At 39.4% G+C, this 19,612-nt stretch overlaps 1 non-coding gene across 1 annotated transcript; it reads left to right on the plus strand.

The window, feature by feature from the left end:
• Nucleotides 1-8,196: 8,196 nt before the first annotated feature.
• On the plus strand, nt 8,197-8,298 carry LOC113608156 (U6 spliceosomal RNA). The gene has a single exon (XR_003428226.1). It is a non-coding gene; the product is annotated as a U6 spliceosomal RNA (small nuclear RNA).
• Nucleotides 8,299-19,612: the final 11,314 nt, after the last annotated feature.

A 19,612-nucleotide genomic window follows, 5' to 3' on the forward strand; every position in this document is an offset into this window, starting at 1 on the left:
TTAAATGTGCAAAGCGTGAGTAGAGTCTCACGTTTAAATTCATCTCTGTGCACTGATCCACTCCCCTCATTTGGCAGTGAACGAAACCACCTCAAGTTTAGGTGGCTTCTTAGGGCAACACCGGGATGGAGCCTGGAGGGGACCAAGTCTGGAACTCAGGTCATCCGCTCCCCGGGGTGCTGCGTGGTCCACCCACTAGCCTGTTACGTGTTCTTCGGAATACTTGTCGTTTCATAGTCTTCGGCCATGTGTCCCTGGCTTGAGAAACTCAGTCATGAAAATAGAGATAAATGTGGGCCAGAAATGAGGGAGGACTACAGGGAATTTTTTTCCCTTCTATCTCATGTATTTAAATTTTGTTTCAATTTGATAAAGATACATTTGTTAGAAAAGTAGCTCCCAAACAGTGCAAAGTTTTAATTGCTGCAGATTTGTGCAAAACTAGAGAACTCGGTTTTACATTTATATTTTTAGAAGGAGAGGGGACAGAGAGTATTTCATGTCTGTGCCTACAATATATGTAAGTACTTATTTTTAATAAGTAATTAAGAGCTGTCATTTTTTTTTCAGATGGGTTCTCTTTTTTTTACACCTTTATTAGAGTACAATTGCTTTACAATGATGTGTTAGTTTCTGCTTTATAACAAAGTGAATCAGTTATACATATACATATGTTCCCATATCTCTTCCCTCTTGCATCTCCCTCCCTCCCACCCTCCCTATCCCACCCCTCCAGGCGGTTACAAAGCACCAAGCTGATCTCCCTGTGCTATGCGGCTGCTTCCCACTAGCTATCTATTTTACGTTTGGTAGTGTATATATGTCCATGCCTCTCTCTCGCTTTGTCACAGCTTACCCTTCCCCCTCCCCATATCCTCAAGTCCGTTCTCTAGTAGGTCTGTGTCTTTATTCCTGTCTTACCCCTAGGTTATTCATGACATTTTTTTCCTTAAATTCCATATATATGTGTTAGCATACAGTATTTGTCTTTCTCTTTCTGACTTACTTCACTCTGTATGACAGACTCTAGGTCCATCCACCTCATTACAAATAGCTCAATTCCGTTTCTTTTAATGGCTGAGTAATAGTCCATTGAATACATGTGCCACATCTTCTTTATCCATTCATCCGATGATGGACACCTAGGTTGTTTCCATCTCCGGGCTATTGTAAATAGAGCTGCAATGAACATTTTGGTACATGACTCTTTTTGAATTATGGTTTTCTCAGGGTATATGCCCAGGGTGGGATTGCTGGGTTGTATGGTAGTTCTATTTGTAGTTTTTTAAGGAACCTCCATACTGTTCTCCATAGTGGCTGTATCAATTCACATTCCCACCAGCAGTGCAAGAGTGTTCCCTTTTCTCCACACCCTTTCCAGCATTTATTGTTTGTAGATTTTTTGATCATGGCCATTCTGAAAGGTGTGAGATGATATCTCATTGTAGTTTTGATTTGCATTTCTCTAATGATTAACGATGTTGAGCATTCTTTCATGTGTTTGTTGGCAGTCTGTATATCTTCTTTGGAGAAATGTCTGTTTAGGTCTTCTGTCCATTTTTGGATTGGGTTGTTTGTTTTTTTCATATTGAGCTGCATGAGCTGCTTATAAATTTTAGAGATTAATCCTTTGTCAGTTGCTTCATTTGCAAATATGTTCTCCCATTCTGAGGGTTGTCTTTTTTTTTTTTTTTTTTTTGCGGTACGCGGGCCTCTCACTGTTGTGGCCTCTCCAGTTGTGGAGCACAGGCTCTGGACGTGCAGGCTCAGCGGCCATGGTTCACGGGCCCAGCCGCTCCGCAGCATGTGGGATCTTCCCGGACCGGAGCACGAACCCATGTCCCCTGCATCAGCAGGCAGACTCTCAACCACTGCGCCACTAGGGAAGCCCTGAGGGTTGTCTTTTGATCTTGTTTATGGTTTCCTTTGCTGTGCAAAAGCTTTTAAGTTTCATTGGGTCCCATTTGTTTTTTTTTTTGTTTTTATTTCCATTTCTCTAGGAGGTGGGTCAAAAAGGATCTTGCTGTGATTTATGTCATAGAGTGCTCTGCCTATGTTTTCCTCTAAGAGTTTGATAGTTTCTGGCCTTACATTTAGGTCTTTAATCCATTTTGAGCTTATTTTTGTGTATGGTGTTAGGGAGTGATCTAATCTCATACTTTTACATGTACCTGTCCAGTTTTCCCAGCACCACTTATTGAACAGGCTGTCCTTTCTCCACCGTACATTCCTGCCTCCTTTATCAAAGATAAGGTGACCATATGTGCGTGGGTTTATCTCTGGGCTTTCTGTCTTGTTCCATTGATATATCTTTCTGTTTTGTGCCAGTACCATACTGTCTTGATTACTGTAGCTTTGTAGTATAGTCTGAAGTCAGGGAGCCTGATTCCTCCAGCTCCGTTTTTCGTTCTCAAGATTGCTTTGGCTATTCGGGGTCTTTTGTGTTTCCATACAAATTGTGAAATTTTTTGTTCTAGTTCTGTGAAAAATGCCAGTGGTAGTTTGTTAGGGATTGCATTGAATCTGTATATTGCTTTGGGTAGTAGAGTCATTTTCACAATGTTGATTCTTCCAATCCAAGAACATGGTATATCTCTCCATCTATTTGTATCATCTTTAATTTCTTTCATCAGTGTCTTATAACTTTCTGCATACAGGTCTTTTGTCTCCTTAGGTAGGTTTATTCCTAGGTATTTTATTCTTTTTGCTGCAATGGTAAATGGGAGTGTTTTCTTGATTTCACTTTCAGATTTTTCATCATTAGTGTATAGGAATGCCAGAGATTTCTGTGCATTAATTTTGTATCCTGCTACTTTACCAAATTCATTGATTAGCTCTAGTAGTTTTCTGGTAGCATCTTTAGGATTCTCTATGTGTAGTATCATGTCATCTGCAAACAGTGACAGCTTTATTTCTTCTTTTCTGATTTGAATTCCTTTTATTTCCTTTTCTTCTCTGATTGCTGTGGCTAAAACTTCCAAAACTATGTTGAATAAGAGCGGTGAGAGTGGGCAACGTTGTCTTGTTCCTGGTCTTAGTGGAAATGCTTTCAGTTTTTCACCATTGAGGACGATGTTGGCTGTGGGTTTGTCATATATGGCCTTTATTATGTTGAGGAAAGTTCCCTCTATGTCTACTTTCTGCAGGGTTTTTATCATAAATGGGTGCTGAATTTTGTCAAAAGCTTTCTCTGCATCTATTGAGATGATCATATGGTTTTTCTCCTTCAATTTGTTAATAAGGTGTATCACGTTGATTGATTTACGTATATTGAAGAATCCCTGCATTCCTGGAATAAACCCCACTTGATCATGGTGTATGATCCTTTTAATGTGCTGTTGGATTCTGTTTGCTAGTATTTTGTGTGGGATTTTTGCATCTATGTTCAAAATTGGCCTGTAGTTTTTTTACTTTGTGACATCCTTGGCTGGTTTTGGTATCAGGGTGATGGTGGCCTCGTAGAATGAGTTTGGGAGTGTTCCTCCCTCTGCTATATTTTGGAAGAGTTTGAGAAGGATAGGTGTTAGCTCTTCTCTAAATGTTTGATAGAATTCGCCTGTGAAGCCATCTGGTCCTGGGCTTTTGTCTGTTGGAAGATTTTTAATCACAGTTTCCATTTCAGTGCTTGTGATTGGTCTGTTCATATTTTCTATTTCTTCCTGATTCAGTGTTGGCAGGTTGTGCGTTTCTAAGAATTTGTCCATTTCTTCCAGGTTGTCCATTTTATTGGCATAGAGTTGCTTGTAGTAATCTCTCATGATCTTTTGTATTTCTTCAGTGTCAGTTGTTACTTCTCCTTTTTCATTTCTAATTCTATTGATTTGAGTCTTCTCCCTTTTTTTCTTGATGAGTCTGGCTAATGGTTTATCAATTTTGTTTATCTTCTCAAAGAACCATCTTTTAGTTGTATTGATCTTTGCTATTGTTTCCTTCATTTCTTTTTCATTTATTTCTGATCTGATTTTTATGATTTCTTTCCTTCTGCTGACTTTGGGGTTTTTTTTTGTTCTTCTCTCTCTAATTGTGTTAGGTGCAAGGTTAGGTTGTTTATTCGAGATGTTTCCTTTTTCTTAAGGTAGGATGGTATTGCTATAAACTTCCCTCTTAGAACAGCTTTTGCTGCATCCCATAGGTTTTGGGTCATCGTGTCTCCATTGTCATTTGTTTCTAGGTATTTTTTGGTTTCCTCTTTTATTTCTTCAGTGATCACTTCGTTATTAAGTAGTGTATTGTTTAGCCTCCATGTGTTTGTATTTTTTACAGATCTTTTACTGTAATTGTCTCATAGCATTGTGGTCGGAAAAGATACTTGATACAATTTCAATTTTCTTAAATTTACCAAGGCTTGATTTTGACCCAAGATATGATCTATCCTGGAGAATGTTCCATGAACACTTGAGAAAAAGTGTATTCTGTTGTTTTTGGATGGAATGTCCTATAAATATCAATTAAGTCCATCTTGTTTAATGTATCATTTAAAGCTTGTGTTTTCTTATTTATTTTCATTTTGGATGATCTGTCCATTGGTGAAAGTGGGGTGTTAAAGGCCCCTACTATGATTGTGTTACTGTCAATTTCCCCTTTTATGGCTTTTAGTATTTGCCCTATGTATTGAGGTGCTCCTATGTTGGGTGCATAAATATTTACAATTGTTATATCTTCTTCTTGGATAGATTGCTTGATCATTATGTCGTGTCCTTCTTTGTCTCTTCTAATAGTCTTTATTTAAAAGTCTATTTGGGGGCTTCCCTGGTGGCACAGTGGTTGAGAGTCCGCCTGCCGATGCAGGGGACACGGGTTCGTGCCCCAGTCTGGGAGGATCCCACATGCCGCAGAGTGGCTGCGCCCATGAGCCATGGCCACTGAGGCTGCGTGTCCAGAGCCTGTTGCTCCGCAATGGGAGAGGCCACAACAGTGAGAGGCCCGCGTACCTCAAAAAAAAAAAAAAAAAAAGTCTATTTTGTCTAATATGAGAATTGCTACTCCAGCTTTCTGTTGCTTTCCATTTGCATGGAATATCTTTTTCCAACCCCTTACTTTCAGTCTGTATGTGTCTCTAGGTCTTAAGTGGGTCTCTTGTAGACAGCATATACATGGGTCTTGTTTTTGTATCCATTCAGCAAGCCTGTGTCTTTTGGTTGGAGCATTTAATCCATTTACATTTAAGGTAATTATTGATATGTATGTTCCTATTTCCATTTTCTTAATTGTTTTGGGTTCGTTATTGTAGGTCTTTTCCTTCTCTTGTGTTTCTTGCCTAGAGAAGTTCCTTTAGCATTTGTTGTAAAGCTGGTTTGGTGGTGCTGAACTCTCTCAGCTTTTGCTTGTCTGTAAAGGTTTTAATTTCTCCATCAAATCTGAATGAGATCCTTGCTCAGTAGAGTAATCTTGGTTGCAGGTTTTTCTCCTTCATCACTTTAAATATATCCTACCAGTCCCTTCTGGCTTGCAGAGTTTCTGCTGAAAGATCAGCTGTTAACCTTATGGGGATTCCCTTGTGTGTTGTTTTTCCCTTGCTGCTTTTAATATTTTTCCTTTGTATTTAATTTTTGACAGCTTGATTAATATGTGTCTTGGTGTATTTCTCCTTGGATTTATCCTGTATGGGATGCTCTGTGCTTCCTGGACTTGATTAACTATTTCCTTTCCCATATTAGGGAAGTTTTCAACTATAATCTCTTCAAATATTTTCTCAGTCCCTTTCTTTTTCTCTTCTTCTTCTGGAACCCCTATAATTCGAATGTTGCTGTGTTTAATGTTGTCCCAGAGGTCTCTGAGACTGTCCTCAGTTCTTTTCATTCTTTTTTCTTTATTCTGCCCTGCAGTAGTTATTTCCACTATTTTATCTTCCAGGTCATTTATCCATTCTTCTGCCTCAGTTATTCTGCTATTGATCCCATCTAGAGTATTTTTAATTTCATTTATTGTGTTGTTCATCATTGCTTGTTTCATCTTTAGTTCTTCTAGGTCCTTGTTAACTGATTCTTGCATTTTGTCCATTCTATTTCCAATATTTTGGATAATCTTTACTATCATTATTATGAATTCTTTTTCAGGTAGACTGCCTATTTCCTCTTCATTTGTTAGGTCTGGTGGGTTTTTATCTTGCTCCTTCATCTGCTGTGTGTTTTTCTGTCTTCTCATTTTGCTTATCTTACTGTGTTTGGGGTCTCCTTTTTGCAGGCTGCAGGTTCGTAGTTCCCGTTGTTTTCGGTGTCTGTCCCCAGTGGCTAAAGTTGGTTCAGTACCACATTATATTTATCTATTCATCAGTTGATGGACGTGTATAGTTTTCATTTTGGGCTATTATGAATAATGCTTTTATGAACATTTACGTACAAGTTTTTTTGTGAATGTATTTTTCATTGATCATGGATGTATATCTAGGAGTCGAATCACTGTATCATATGTTAACTCCATGGTTAACATTCTGAGGAACTGGCAAACGGTTTTCCAAAGTGGCTGTACGAGTTTTACATTCCCACCAGCAATGTGTGAGGGTTCCAGTTTCTTCACATCCTCATCAACACTTGTAAGTCCATTGTTTTTGATCATATCCATCCTAGTGGGTGTGACATGGTGTCTCACTGTGGTTTTAATTTGCATTGCCCCAGTGACTAATGATGTTGATCGTCTTTACATGTGCGTATTGGCCATTTGTACGTCATCTTTGGGTCACCTCAGTCTTAGGACAGATAAAAATTAAAATACCTTTATTTAGAGCGGAACTGATGCCTGTTTATAGGAACCAACAGCATTCTTTCAAGTGAGGTCAATTTAATAGTTGTTTAAAAATGCAAAGGGGAAGTACTTCTTTAAATATATAGCATAGGACTCTGGGGTTAAACATATACTTTTATCTTTAAAAAGTTACAAAAATTAACCTCATAGCTAAGTGATTTCTCTTAAGGAAAGCTAAGGAAATTTCTCTTTTAGAGCAGAAAAATAAACAGTAACTACTGCTCACATCAAGAATTAAACAATGGGCTTTTAAGAGACATTACCACCAATATTCCTATTTTTGGAGGAGCCTCTGAGACTTGCTTAGGACTTAGTAGATAATGTAACAAATCTGCTGTTTCGAAAAAGATAAAGTTATCATTTTAATATTAATGAACCCACAGAGAAAAACTCAGTTCACATGAAAGATAAAGTATAAGCGGAGGGAGGCTATCATACAGCCCTGCCCCTGACAGTGCTCAATTAATATTTGTTGACTAAATTAATTTGAAAATAACTTCCACTCTACTTAATAATAGCTACTATTTACTGAGTGCTTAAATATGCCAGATTAAGAGCTTCATGTATGTTATCTTATTCACTCATCTATGAGGAAGTATTCTTTTTTTTAAAATAAGGACAAATTTTATTTATTCATTTATTTTTAAATTTTATTTATTGATTGATTGATTTTTGGCTGCATTGGGTCTTTGCTGCTGTGCGCAGGCTTCCTCTAGTTGCAGGCGAGGAGGGCTACACTTCGTTGCGGTGCGCGGGCTTCTTATTGCTGTGGTTTCTCTTGTTGCGGAGCACAGGCTGTAGGCGCACGGGCTTCAGTAGTTGCAGCACGTGGGCTCAGTAGTTGTGGCTCATGGGCTGTAGAGCGCAAGCTCAGTATTTGTGGCGCACGGGCTTAGTTGCTCCGGGCATGTGGGATCTTCCCAGACCAGGGATGTGTCCCCTGCATTGGCAGGCAGATTCTTAACCACTGCACCACCAGGGAAGTCCTGAGGAGGTATTCTTAAAATTATCTCAAATCTCATGTAGATGAAGAAATTAAGCCTTAGGAAGGTTAAATAAATTGCCCAACGTCAAACAGCTGCCAAGTGACTGACAGAGGCAAATTCAAACGCAGGCACAGACTTCAAAGCCTGTGCCCTTACCTCTCATACCTCTTGATTTTCTCCAGATTCTCAGGGAAATACGTATTGCAACACAAGGTGCATGTGTAATCCAACTACTTTCAATACCAGATACTCTCCTGTAAGCTTCATGTTGTGTCACATGCTTCCATTTATCCTTCAGGATATCTGAGTGTTTCTTCTGGGAGTTATTTATCAGATAACTGCCCTTCTTAGGATAACACTGTACCTATAAAGATTGCATGGTAGAGTCTTTGACAAATTGAACTTCTACAGGTCAGCTATAGCTGAATGCCAAGGACAGGGAAAGACCAGACATAGTATGAGCACTCCAATGCTTGCTACGGCAGCATGTATACTAAAATTGGAACTACAGAGATTAGCACGGCCCCTGCACAAGGATGACATGCAAATTCATGAAGCGTTCCATATTTTTATGTAAAAGAATGAAATTAGAACATTCTCTAACACCATACACAAAAATAAACTCAAAATGGACTAAAGACCTAAATGTTAAGACCGGATACTATAAAACTCTTAGGGGAAAACATAGGCAGAACACTCTCTGACATAGATCGCAGCAAGATCTTTTCTGATCCACCTCCTAGACTAATGAAAATAAAAACAAGGATAAACAAATGGGACCTAATGAAACTTAAAAGCTTTGCACAGCAAAGGAAAGCATAAAGTATGGGCACTCTAAACAAGCACAGGAATGGCTTAGGTGTTTTACTGAGAACTCTACAGAGGCAAGAGAAGGTATTTTAGCGTAGGCGTAGCTGTTGCCCCTGCACTTCAGTCAAAGAGGGGAGAACATCAGGAAGGGGATGGATGCTCCACAAGGGTCTATCCTGTGGGGATGGTTCTGGAAATAGACTACATATTCATCCCCACTTGAGTCCACCCTTAAGACTTTTCGCAGGGGCTAAAATAGCTCCACTCACCCTGCTGAAAAAGGTGCCTCACATTTCCCTCGGAGTCGGCACTTCCCTTTCCTAACCCAGCAGCCGCTAGCACCGGTGGTGCTGGCCAGGGGTGGGCCACATCTAGTCAGCACCCAAGAGTGAGGAAGGCATTTGGCCAATTCCAGAAATGGTGGAGAAGTTACTGAATCACCATCATTAAATTATATGATGTCAGCGCCACAAAGATTTCTTTGCCCATGAACAATTCCTGATTTTGCAGGAAATATCCTTGGATGCCTTAGTGGTGGGAGAGCAGCTTTCACTGGATCCTCTCCCTCGTCTCATTCATTCAGCCTAAATTCTTCTCCCATTATTTTTTCAACCTTCTTCTTAACTCTGACTCCCTATTTTCACGTCTGGCCTAGATCCTCAAAAAAAAAAAAAAAAAAAAAAGCTATGAAATAAGAAAGGGATTGAGTGGCCAACAACTAACGGATGGGTTAGGAAATTAAAACACATTCAGCATTGGGCTCTTAAGTGAAAAAATAAAAAAATTTAATGACTATTTCTTAAATGAATGAATAACTTTAGGATTTAGAGTAAATAGATTTCATCATCGGATAAAACATGCAGCCACTAAGAAGAATGTTTACAGAGAATTTTAATAACGTAGGGCAATTCCTATGTCATGATATTAAGAGGAAAAGAACAGAATATGAAATTATACATATAGTATGCTCTCAACCGTGATGAATACCTATGCATGTAAAATGCTGGAAAGAAATTCACTAAAATTTTAATAGTTACTATCCTTGGATAGAGATATAATGGGTGTTCTTTATAATCTTCTTTCTGCTTTTCAGCAACTTGTGCAGTTTTCTCTATGAGCCATTCTTACATTTATAATCAGGAAAAAAACCCATAAATGTCAATTTTTTCTTTAGAAGAAAAGGATTCTGTGTATACTGCAAAGAACTCTCTTACTGTCCCAGATGTTTTCCCTCACAGCCCCAGGAAAACTGTAAACCCTGCTCTGGGAGAACACCTCCCATGGCCACCTGGCTCCTCTGTGTCCACACATGTGATGATCTGGCAGGACGCAGGGATTAGCATGGGAAGGCACGTCTGTCTGTTGTGCACTTTGCCCAGCTCTCTCAGATCTGTGCTTGCTGTTTCACTCCCATCTGTCTCACTTGTTGCTGGTGAGGAATTTCCCCAAATTATCACTCCCAGCAGAAGGCATTTCTCTAACTAGGCCCTGGGAAATGGAGACGTAACATTTGCCAGTTTTCTGTACCCCTCTCTCGGATTGGCTTGGGCAACATCCCAGGAGAAAGCACTTATCCCCACCCCCATCAAGATCGTTTAAGTGGCAAAGCTCCCCCCACAGTCATGTCACGTTCTCACTAAAGAAAGGCCTGCCTAAATAGAATTATTCAGAATTTGCAAGCTTAGGGTCCAGGTAGGAGCCAATTTTGAATTTTTGCTTAGGAATCCTAAATTTCCATTTCTGCCAGGCTGTTCAGAATTTAAAAGCAAAGCTATATACTAAGACTGAGGATTGTAAGGCCTGAGCCACAGATGTTCAGCCGTAAGATGGAAATGAAATGATCTGAGAGGCATGAATGTTTAATGAGGCCTGATTTAGAAATGACAGGATATGTAGCCCCCACATGGCCTTTTTTAGAAAGTTATCTTGTTCATGTGAACATTGACGCGTATCAACATTCCCCAGAGAGCGCATCTGCCACCTGAGACAGTGTACTTCTCTGGCCCAGCTCTGTAGCAGCCAAATTACTGAGTCAACAACCAATGTATGGCGGGGAAAATCCAGTAATCCCAAATTCTCATACACAGCCAATTAAAATAAATGTTTACTACTATAGGACAGATCCCTCACTGAATCTGGTTAGATCAACTTGTAATGTTTCATTGTTGTCCTTGTTTCTCAGGTCCAAAGCCATCTCCAGCCTCCACAGGCAGAGTGAAGCAATTCCTCCCTGAGTACCAGTGCACCTTGTTAATACCTCTTTTATAGCACTTGTTACATGCCTGTAACAGCTTGTTTCCAGATCTGTCTCTATCACCAGACTGAGATCTCTGGAGAGCAAGGGCTATAGGTCCTGTACCAGAGCACAGTGATTGCCGCTTAATAAATGTCTGTGGAATTAATTGACTCTAAACTTGCAGAAGATACTATCAAGAGAAATCTTACTTTAATGTGTTAAAACTATTCTCATGAGTTTGTGGGACATTTTATTTTTATTTTCCATTATAGGTTTTAGATTTATAGAAAAGTTACAAAGGTAGTACAGAGTTCCTATATACCTGTCACCCAGTGTCAGTTCTCCCTAATGCTGTCATCTTACATTACCATGGTACATTTGTCAAAACTAAGGAACTGGGCTTCCCTGGTGGCGCAGTGGTTGAGAGTCCGCCTGCCGAGGCAGGGCACACGGGTTCGTGCCCCGGTCCGGGAGGATCCCACATGCCGCGGAGCGACTGGGCCCCGTGAGCCATGGCCGCTGAGCCTGTGCGTCCAGAGCCTGTGCTCTGCAACGGGAGAGGGCACAACAGTGAGAGGCCCACGTACCGCAAAAAAAAACCCCAAAAAACAAAAAAACTAAGGAACTAACACTGTGTATTCCTATTAATGAAACTCCAGACTTTATTCATATTTCACCAGTTTTCCCACCAATGTCCTTTTTCCATTCCAGGATCCCATCCAGGATACCACATTATGTTTAGTTGTCGTGTCTTCTCTGGTCTTCTCTGGTCTGTGACAGTTTCTTAGTCTTTGCTCTATGACAGTTTGTTTGTTTTTAGTTTTTATTGGAGTATAGTTGATTTACAATGCTGTGTTCATTTCAGGTATACAGCAAAGTGAATCAGTTATACGTATACATATATCCATTCTTTCTTAGATTCTTTTCCCATATAGGCCATTACAGGGTACTGAGCAGAGTTCCCTATGCTATATAATAGGTCCTTATTAGTTATCTATTTTATATATAGTAGTGTGTATATGTCAATCCCAATCTCCCAATTTATCCCTCCCCCCCATTACCCCCTGGTAAGTATAAGTTTATTTTCTACATCTGTGACTCTAGTTCTGTTTTGTAAATAAGTTCATTTGTACCCTTTTTTTAGATTCCATATATAAGCGATATCACATATTTGTCTTTCTCTGACTTACTTCACTCAATCTCTAGGTCCATCCTTCTTGCTGCAAATGACATGATTTTGTTCTTTTTTATGGCTACCATGATAGTTTTGAAGAGAACTGGTTGGGTATTTTGTAGATTGTCCCTCAAATTGGTTTGGTCTTATGTTTTCCTCGTCATTAGACGGGGGTTATGTATGTGTTTTTGGAAAGCATACCACAAATGCCGAGTGCCCTTCTCATCACATTACATCAGGAGGTAAATGATATCCCCATGCTATCACTGGTGAGGTTAACCCTGACCACTTGGTGAAGGTGGTATGTGCCAGGTTTCTCCACTATAAAGTTAGTGTTTTTCCTTTCCATTCGCTATTCTTTAGAGGTGAGTCACTAGGACCGGCCTGGAAGGGAAGAGAGGTTTATCTTCATATAGTATTTGGAATTCTTTCATTAGGGAGATTTATCTCTTATCCTCCCTTTATTTATGGAGATTTTAGTTTAGTAGATAATAGCAATTCCTTGAATTTGTGGGAAGTTAAACTAAAATGATAACTGTATAAGACAGTAAGTTTGGGCCAATATAAAGTAAGCATATGGTGTTAGAATATGAATTTAAGAGATAAACACCTCTTTTGGGGACACCACCATGGCTGAGAGAGTTCACATCAATAAACTTTCCAGATTACTGAAATGTATTCCTTCAATCACCAAGAGCTTCTTTTTTTTTTAAATATATAAATTTCTCCCATTCTTCTGGCTGCCTTTCTATGGTATATCATATGCTTTTATCTTCTAGAACAGAATATCCTGAACAAAAATTTAGCCTTTTTACAAAAATTGATCATGATACTGAAATTCACAGCAATGATGATGGTTAAACTTGATGACCTCTAAAGTTTTTTCCAATCTAAGTTTAACAACTATCAGACAAGATTAATGAAGTTACGTCCCCAAATAACCGAAGACTTCTTGTTTTAAACCTAAGGTTTTTACTTTGGGCTGGGGTACAGTGGTCTCAGCCTTACTTCTAGATCAGAGAGAAGCAACAGGTGTTCACACAAGAGCAGGCAGGACAGCTCATACAAATCACGCAGGGAGGTTTTTAAAAGCCAGATTCTGATTCAGGCCTGAGATTCTGCATTTCTAACAACCTCCCAGGTGATGCCAGTGTTGCTGGTCCATAGATCCTTCTTTGAGTGACAAGGACCCAGGGAACCCTACATACCCAACTCTGTAGTCTGGCTGTTGGCAAGGCTTTAGGAGGCCAGGAAGTTCCTGGGACGGGGCAGAACTTTTCTCTCATGCTGCAAAGAGCTTTGAATAGACATGAATCATTCACAAAGTACAGTCAGAGCTTAGAAAAAGAAGGAGCTAGGTGACAAAAATAAATAACTCATTCTTCTAAAATAAGCCAAAGGAGGGAAAGAGAATTCTCTCCCTTAAGAGAACTGCTTTAGAGGCAAACAGTTCTTGGACTTTCTGGTTCCTCTGATGTTGAAAAGAAGCACCCAGACTACATCAAAAGGGCAATAAGCTAGTTTTACATAAAGATCAGTTTTGTGGAGAGAGGTCCACTTCTAGAACTTGAGGCTTCTTATCCTAAAATTACACTTGAGGATTTTAGGATGACGCTAATGTACATTTTATATGATTCCTTCTATTTTCTTACAAACACAAGGTGGGTTTGTCTGTCCTTCAAGATCTAAGCCACAGCAGCCAAGCCCTTAGTTGCTTTCAAATTAAGCTAATATGACGTATGGAATCTACTTATTTAAATATATTTAAATGTAAAGTCTACTTATTTAAATATATTTAAATCTAAAGTCATTCCTCACTATCCAAGGGGGATTGGCTTCAGGACCTCTGTGGATTCCAAAATCCACGGATGCTCAAGTCAGGGTTTCTTTCAAGTCCTAGTCTTTCACCACTCCATCTCCATAGCTCAGAAAGATATTTTGCATACATTTCAAAATGCTTATCCCTGCTTACAATGTCATTAATAAAGCTGATTCTGCCAACTTGTGCCTAACCCTTGAGCAAGTTGCAGCTTTAATGTTATATCAAGTAATCATCAGAGGAAAAATAGCTGAGATTTGACCTCATTTCTTGAGTAGATATGTTTGTGGTTGTCAGCTAGCTAAGCTAGTGGTTTAGTTAATATTATACAGAGTTATTGCTAAACTCTTTTTTTCCCCAGATAATGACTAAAAATCAAAGTTTATAGCATGAATTATTACCAGTTGATAAGATTCTGAATTTATCATACTGGGTAACAAATATTATATGAGTTGATTTGATTAATTAATTAATTAATATATTTAAAATTTTTTGGCCGCACTGCGAGGCATGTGGGATCTTACTTCCCCAAACAGGGTTCCAACCCGCACCCACTGCATTGGAAGCACGGAGTCTTAACCACTGGACTACTAGGGAAGTCCCCAGAGTTGATTTTAGATGAAAAAATGACTCTGGTATCATTGACTGAATTATAAAAGGTAAAGAAGAAAAATGTTGACTGCTGCCTGAAAAAATTTAGCTTGGTAAATATATATCTAAGACAGCGGCAGGCACTGTGGCAGGGTGAGATGCAGTCAGCCTAGTAGTGGGAACATGGGCTCTAGAGCTGTACTTCCAGGTTTGAAGTCTGACTCTACCATTTGTTGGCTGTATGACCTTGTGAAGTTGTTTAAACCCTCTGGATCTCAGCTTTCTTGAATGTAACAGGAATAATACTAGTACATAACTCACAGAGTTGTTATGATGATTAAATAATATACGTAAAGCACCACTCACTACACGTTCGCTATTGTTATTCTTATTCATAGGAACTGGGGGACTTCCCTGGTGGCGCAGTGGTTAAGAATCCACCTGCCAATGCAAGGCACACAGGTTTGATCCCTGGTCTGGGAAGATCCCACATGCCGTGGAGCAACAAAGCCCATGCGCCACAACTACTGAAGCCCGAACGCCTAGAGTCCACGCTCGGCAACAAGAAAAGCCACCGCAATGAGAAGCACGTGCACCTCAACGAAGAGTAGCCCCCTCTCGCCACAACTAGAGAAAGCCTGTGAGCAGCAACGAAGACACAGCGCAGCCAAAAATAAATAAATAAAATAAATTTATTTTAAAAAATAGGAACTGAAATGGGGAGAAGGGGAACTAGTCAAGACAGGAAGGCAAGTGTGGCCACATTAAGAAAAAGATGCTGAGAGCAAGTTCAGAAATGGGGAAGATAATACTTTCCACATCTGCTTCCTACATCAGGTATTCTCTGGACGTGACTACAAAACTCTTGTATATAACTCTTCACTATTTGCATGTGTGTTTGTGTGTGTGTGTGTGTGTGTGTGTGTAATATTTCAAAGTGATTTCCTATATATCATTTCATTTGATTATCAGCCATCTAGGGAGGTAAGATCTCTTATGCAAATACTGCTGACTCTCACAGTATGTGGGTAAGGCAAGCACAGGATGGACCCTCAGAGCCCCAAAGTACAGTGCAGGAGAGCACAGTAGAGCATAGCAGGCCATCCCTTCCTGTCTGGATTACCAGAAGTGTTGCTGGGCTCTTTATATGTCACTGGAGATGAAATGTGGGGCTATTTTCTTTCCCAAGATGACCTTATTGTACATTTCCTGAAAGCATTATATTTGATGATCCTCACAGCTTCATATTCATCAAATATATTGGGTTGGCCAAAAAGTTTGTGCGAGTTTTTCTGTAAGATGTTACAGAACGAACTTTTTGGCCAACCCAATACTTCATGTTCCTTGGTAGTAAGCATATTTTGCATGCCTCACCCAGCCTTAGCTATGTATCAGAAAGTAGCCATTTAAAGCACTTTCTCTGTTTAGCCCTGAGAGATACTTGAATTGCTATTTTGTTTTGTTTGTTTTTTCTATGATAGCAAGGCAATATCCTACAGAACAGTGCCACAAAAATATTTCAAATAGAATTAAGGGAACAGTAGAAATGACAATATGGTGATGATCAGAACATAATCTCTAGCTGAGTAATAGGAAACATGTGTCAGAGAAGTTACTGGCTTATTGTTATTAATTAAAACAATAATTAACATTGGCCACGTACCATGTGCCTGGCAGTATGCCAAGTGTTTTATGTGAATATAATCAACGTGATATTGCAATATGCCCAGCATATAGCAAACAGGAGGAGTTTAATAGATATTTGTTGAGTAAATCTGTGAGATAGGAATTACTTTTATCAATTTTACAAATGATGAAAATTAGGTTTAGAATTTTAAGCTTTGCCTAAGGTCACATAACTAATAAGTAACAAGTGAACCTAGCTGGTAAACTGAAATTTGATTGTAGCATAGCATAGTGTAATGGTTCAGAGTGGGAACCACAGAGCTAGTTTTGAATCCTAGCTCTGCCACTTACTAACTGTGTGACCTTGGGGAAGTTACTTAGCCTTTCTGTGCCTCAGTTCCTTCATCTGTAAATTAGAAATAATAATCCCAACCTCCCAAGGTTATTGGGAGGATTAAATGAGATCACACATGCAAAGCACTTAGAACTGTGGCTGGCACCCACTCTCTAAATATAGCTATTACTGTTTAGTAGAGCCTTATATTACATACCAATAGAGTTTTCTACTTTTCAAAAGAAATTTTTATACATTATCTCATAACCTCCTTATAAGGTGGACAATAATCATTACAATTAAGACAATAGAATCTCATGGAGTATAATCAATAAAAATATTGAACCACTATGTTGTACACCTGAAACTAATATTCTAAATCAACTATACTTCAATTTAAAAAATAATATTATCTCACTTAATCCTCATAATAATCCATTTTATAGATTACAAGAATCAGGCTCAGAAAGGTTAAATGGATTGCTAAAGATCATACAGCAAGTAGTTAGGCCCTGTTGAGAAAAGGTAGAATGAAAGATTAAAGATAACACAGTGTCAACTCTTAAAATAAGAAGGGAGTAGAGGGAAGACAGGGAGGAAAACAACTAGCTCATTCAAGGCATAATGAAGCCATGTACTAAAAGGGGTGCAGGGCTTCCCTGGTGGCGCAGTGGTTGAGAGTCCGCCTGCCGATGCAGGGGACACGGGTTCGTGCCCCGGTCCGGGAGGATCCCACATCCCACATGCCGCAGAGCGGCTGGGCCCGTGAGCCATGGCCACTGAGTCTGCGCGTCTGGAGCCTGTGCTCCGCAACGGGAGAGGCCACAACAGTGAGAGGCCCGCGTACTGCAAAATAAATAAATAAATAAATAATAAAAATAAAAGGGGTGCAGGTTACATGCTGAGGAAAGCCAAAGGAAGAATTGATGAATTCTGTCTGGAGGTGGTATGTTTGCCTAGAATCCATCCCAGTGGCACCAAAGCAGGTCAGACACTGTTTCATGGCAATGAAACATTGAGTCTGCTTGAAGTCAGAAAAGTTTGAGGGTCTGGGAGTAGCAGAGAAACATGGAAAGAAGTTTCCCAAAGAAAACTTTGAAAAATGCCTAAGCATTCATGACCACTCCCACACATCTTTGGGACGTGGGAGGGAAACAGTGACCTTCATTTCAAAGGACAAATGAAGTATTCAGTTACGAGGATAATGTGAACAATGTGAGAAGTGAGTTATACATGGCCCGAGGCATGTAGAAATTATGTGAAAATAAGTAACTATATAGTCAACAGATTGTTTCATACACCTGGGTGTGAATCTTGGGAAAACCTAGAACCGCAGGTGAGAACACTTCAAACTCAAATTTTACAGCTTTAGGGCTTATTTGGTTCTGGACTCCCTCTAGTGGTTCAAACCTTTGGTGCTTTAATTGGTACTCTCCAGTTCGTAGAATCATATTAAAAACAAGCAAAAGGACCAAACAACTCCTGAGTGGTTTCCCACGAGAAGAAAACTATGTGATTGAATGGTATGATAATGTGGCTATTAAGGTAGTTGAAATAATAGTGTTTCAAATGGTCTGACCTAAAGGGACACAGTGGATTTCACTGGCTGACTAGAAAAGCCAGTTATAGTTCTGCTGAGAATGTGTGGATAATAGCTGAAGTTCCAGGAACAGGATTTCTGTTTGCTTTTGTTTGCAACCTAAGGTGAGAATTCAACCTTTTAGGGATAGAGAGAAGTGACTATTTTCTGGGTATATGGGTCCTACAAGGTCAGAGAATTCTAGCTTGACCTTGTATAAAGTCAACCTTTCAGACCAACCCAAAGCAACGTGTGGTTCCCTTCATATCATATCCCTAATATTGCAGCCTATACATCTGTTTTAAACCAAATTCAGAAAATTCTAAGAGTGATTTAACTTTATTTGCTTCCCTATATTGGCTTTGGTTATGCCCCTTGGCTGTCTCCTACTTCTTGCACATGACCACATGAGGAGGCAGACTCTTGTGTTCACTCCATTAAACTTTCACTTCCTAGCCAGTTCTGCATTATAGATTACATAAATCTGCCAACTCTTTAATATGACAGCCCTTTGCATATTTAGGACAGTTATGTCCTGTCTTCTTTCCCTTTTTTGGATCCCCAAAGCTTCTTGGAACCAGAATAAAAGAACCTCTGTGAGGTAGAGGTATCATAATTGAATAATTTAATGGGCATTTTGTTCACATCTTCAGAGGTAAAAACATTGGCTTTTAAAAAAATTTATTGAACTACAGTTGATTTACAATGTTGTGTTAGTTTCAGGTGTACAGCAAAGTGAATCAGTTGTGCATACACACATATCCATTCTTTTTTTGATTCTTTTCCCATATAGGTTATTACAGAATATTGAGTAGGGTTCCGTGTGCTGTACAGTAGGTCCTTATTAGATATCTCTTTTATATATAGTAGTGTGTATATGCTAATCACAATCTCCTAATTTATTCCCCCCCCCCTTCACCTTTGGTAACCATAAGTTTGTTTTCTCCAACTGGGACTCTATTTCTGTTTTGTAAATAAGTTCATTTGTACCCTTTTTTTAGATTCCACGTAAAAGAGATATCCTATGATATTTATCTTTCTCTCTCTGATTTAGTATGATAATCTCTAGGTCCATCCGTGTTGCTGCCAAAAAAAAAAATTGGCTTTTTATTTCAGAAAATACAAAGCTGTTCTTGAAAAGTCTGAGTTTAGAGTCTTTGTTCTCCAAAGAGAATAGAAAGCAATACGATTAAGAGAAAGAAGCAAACAGGATGTAATGGGTGATTTACCCATTTCAGGACCTCCTCCTAGTATGCTATTTTCTTGTTCCTTTTACCGTGTTCCACCACAGTAGTTGGAAACATACAGCAGAGGTCTGATAAGTGACTGTGGACTCCAGAAGTTAGTCACAGTGTCTTCCCTGAGGTTTGGATAGAGTGAGGCCAGGAATGGGCATTGGTCATAAGATCCCAGATCTGACAGTACTTTCCATTGAGAAGAGATCACTATAGAGTCTGCAGCTGATTATTTGCATAAGTAGGAAGAAAAAGCACTCAAACCCCAGTGACTTAAGCATTCCATCTGCAATCTCAATTTTGTAATCACATAAATTTGGTTTTCAGTGAAAGTGGGAAAAACAGAGGTAGAAAGATGTGAGTAGGATAAAAAACAAGGCATATTATCTTGACTTTGAGTATCTGTAGCTCTTTTTTTTTTTTTTTCCGCCGTACGCGGGCCTCTCACTGTTGTGGCCTCTCCCGTTGCGGAGAACAGGCT

Source organism: Aethalodelphis obliquidens, unplaced genomic scaffold, assembly GCF_003676395.1.
Source record: "Aethalodelphis obliquidens isolate GAN/ISIS:26980383/991018 unplaced genomic scaffold, ASM367639v1 scaffold51, whole genome shotgun sequence".
Classification (NCBI taxonomy): domain Eukaryota; kingdom Metazoa; phylum Chordata; class Mammalia; order Artiodactyla; family Delphinidae; genus Aethalodelphis; species Aethalodelphis obliquidens.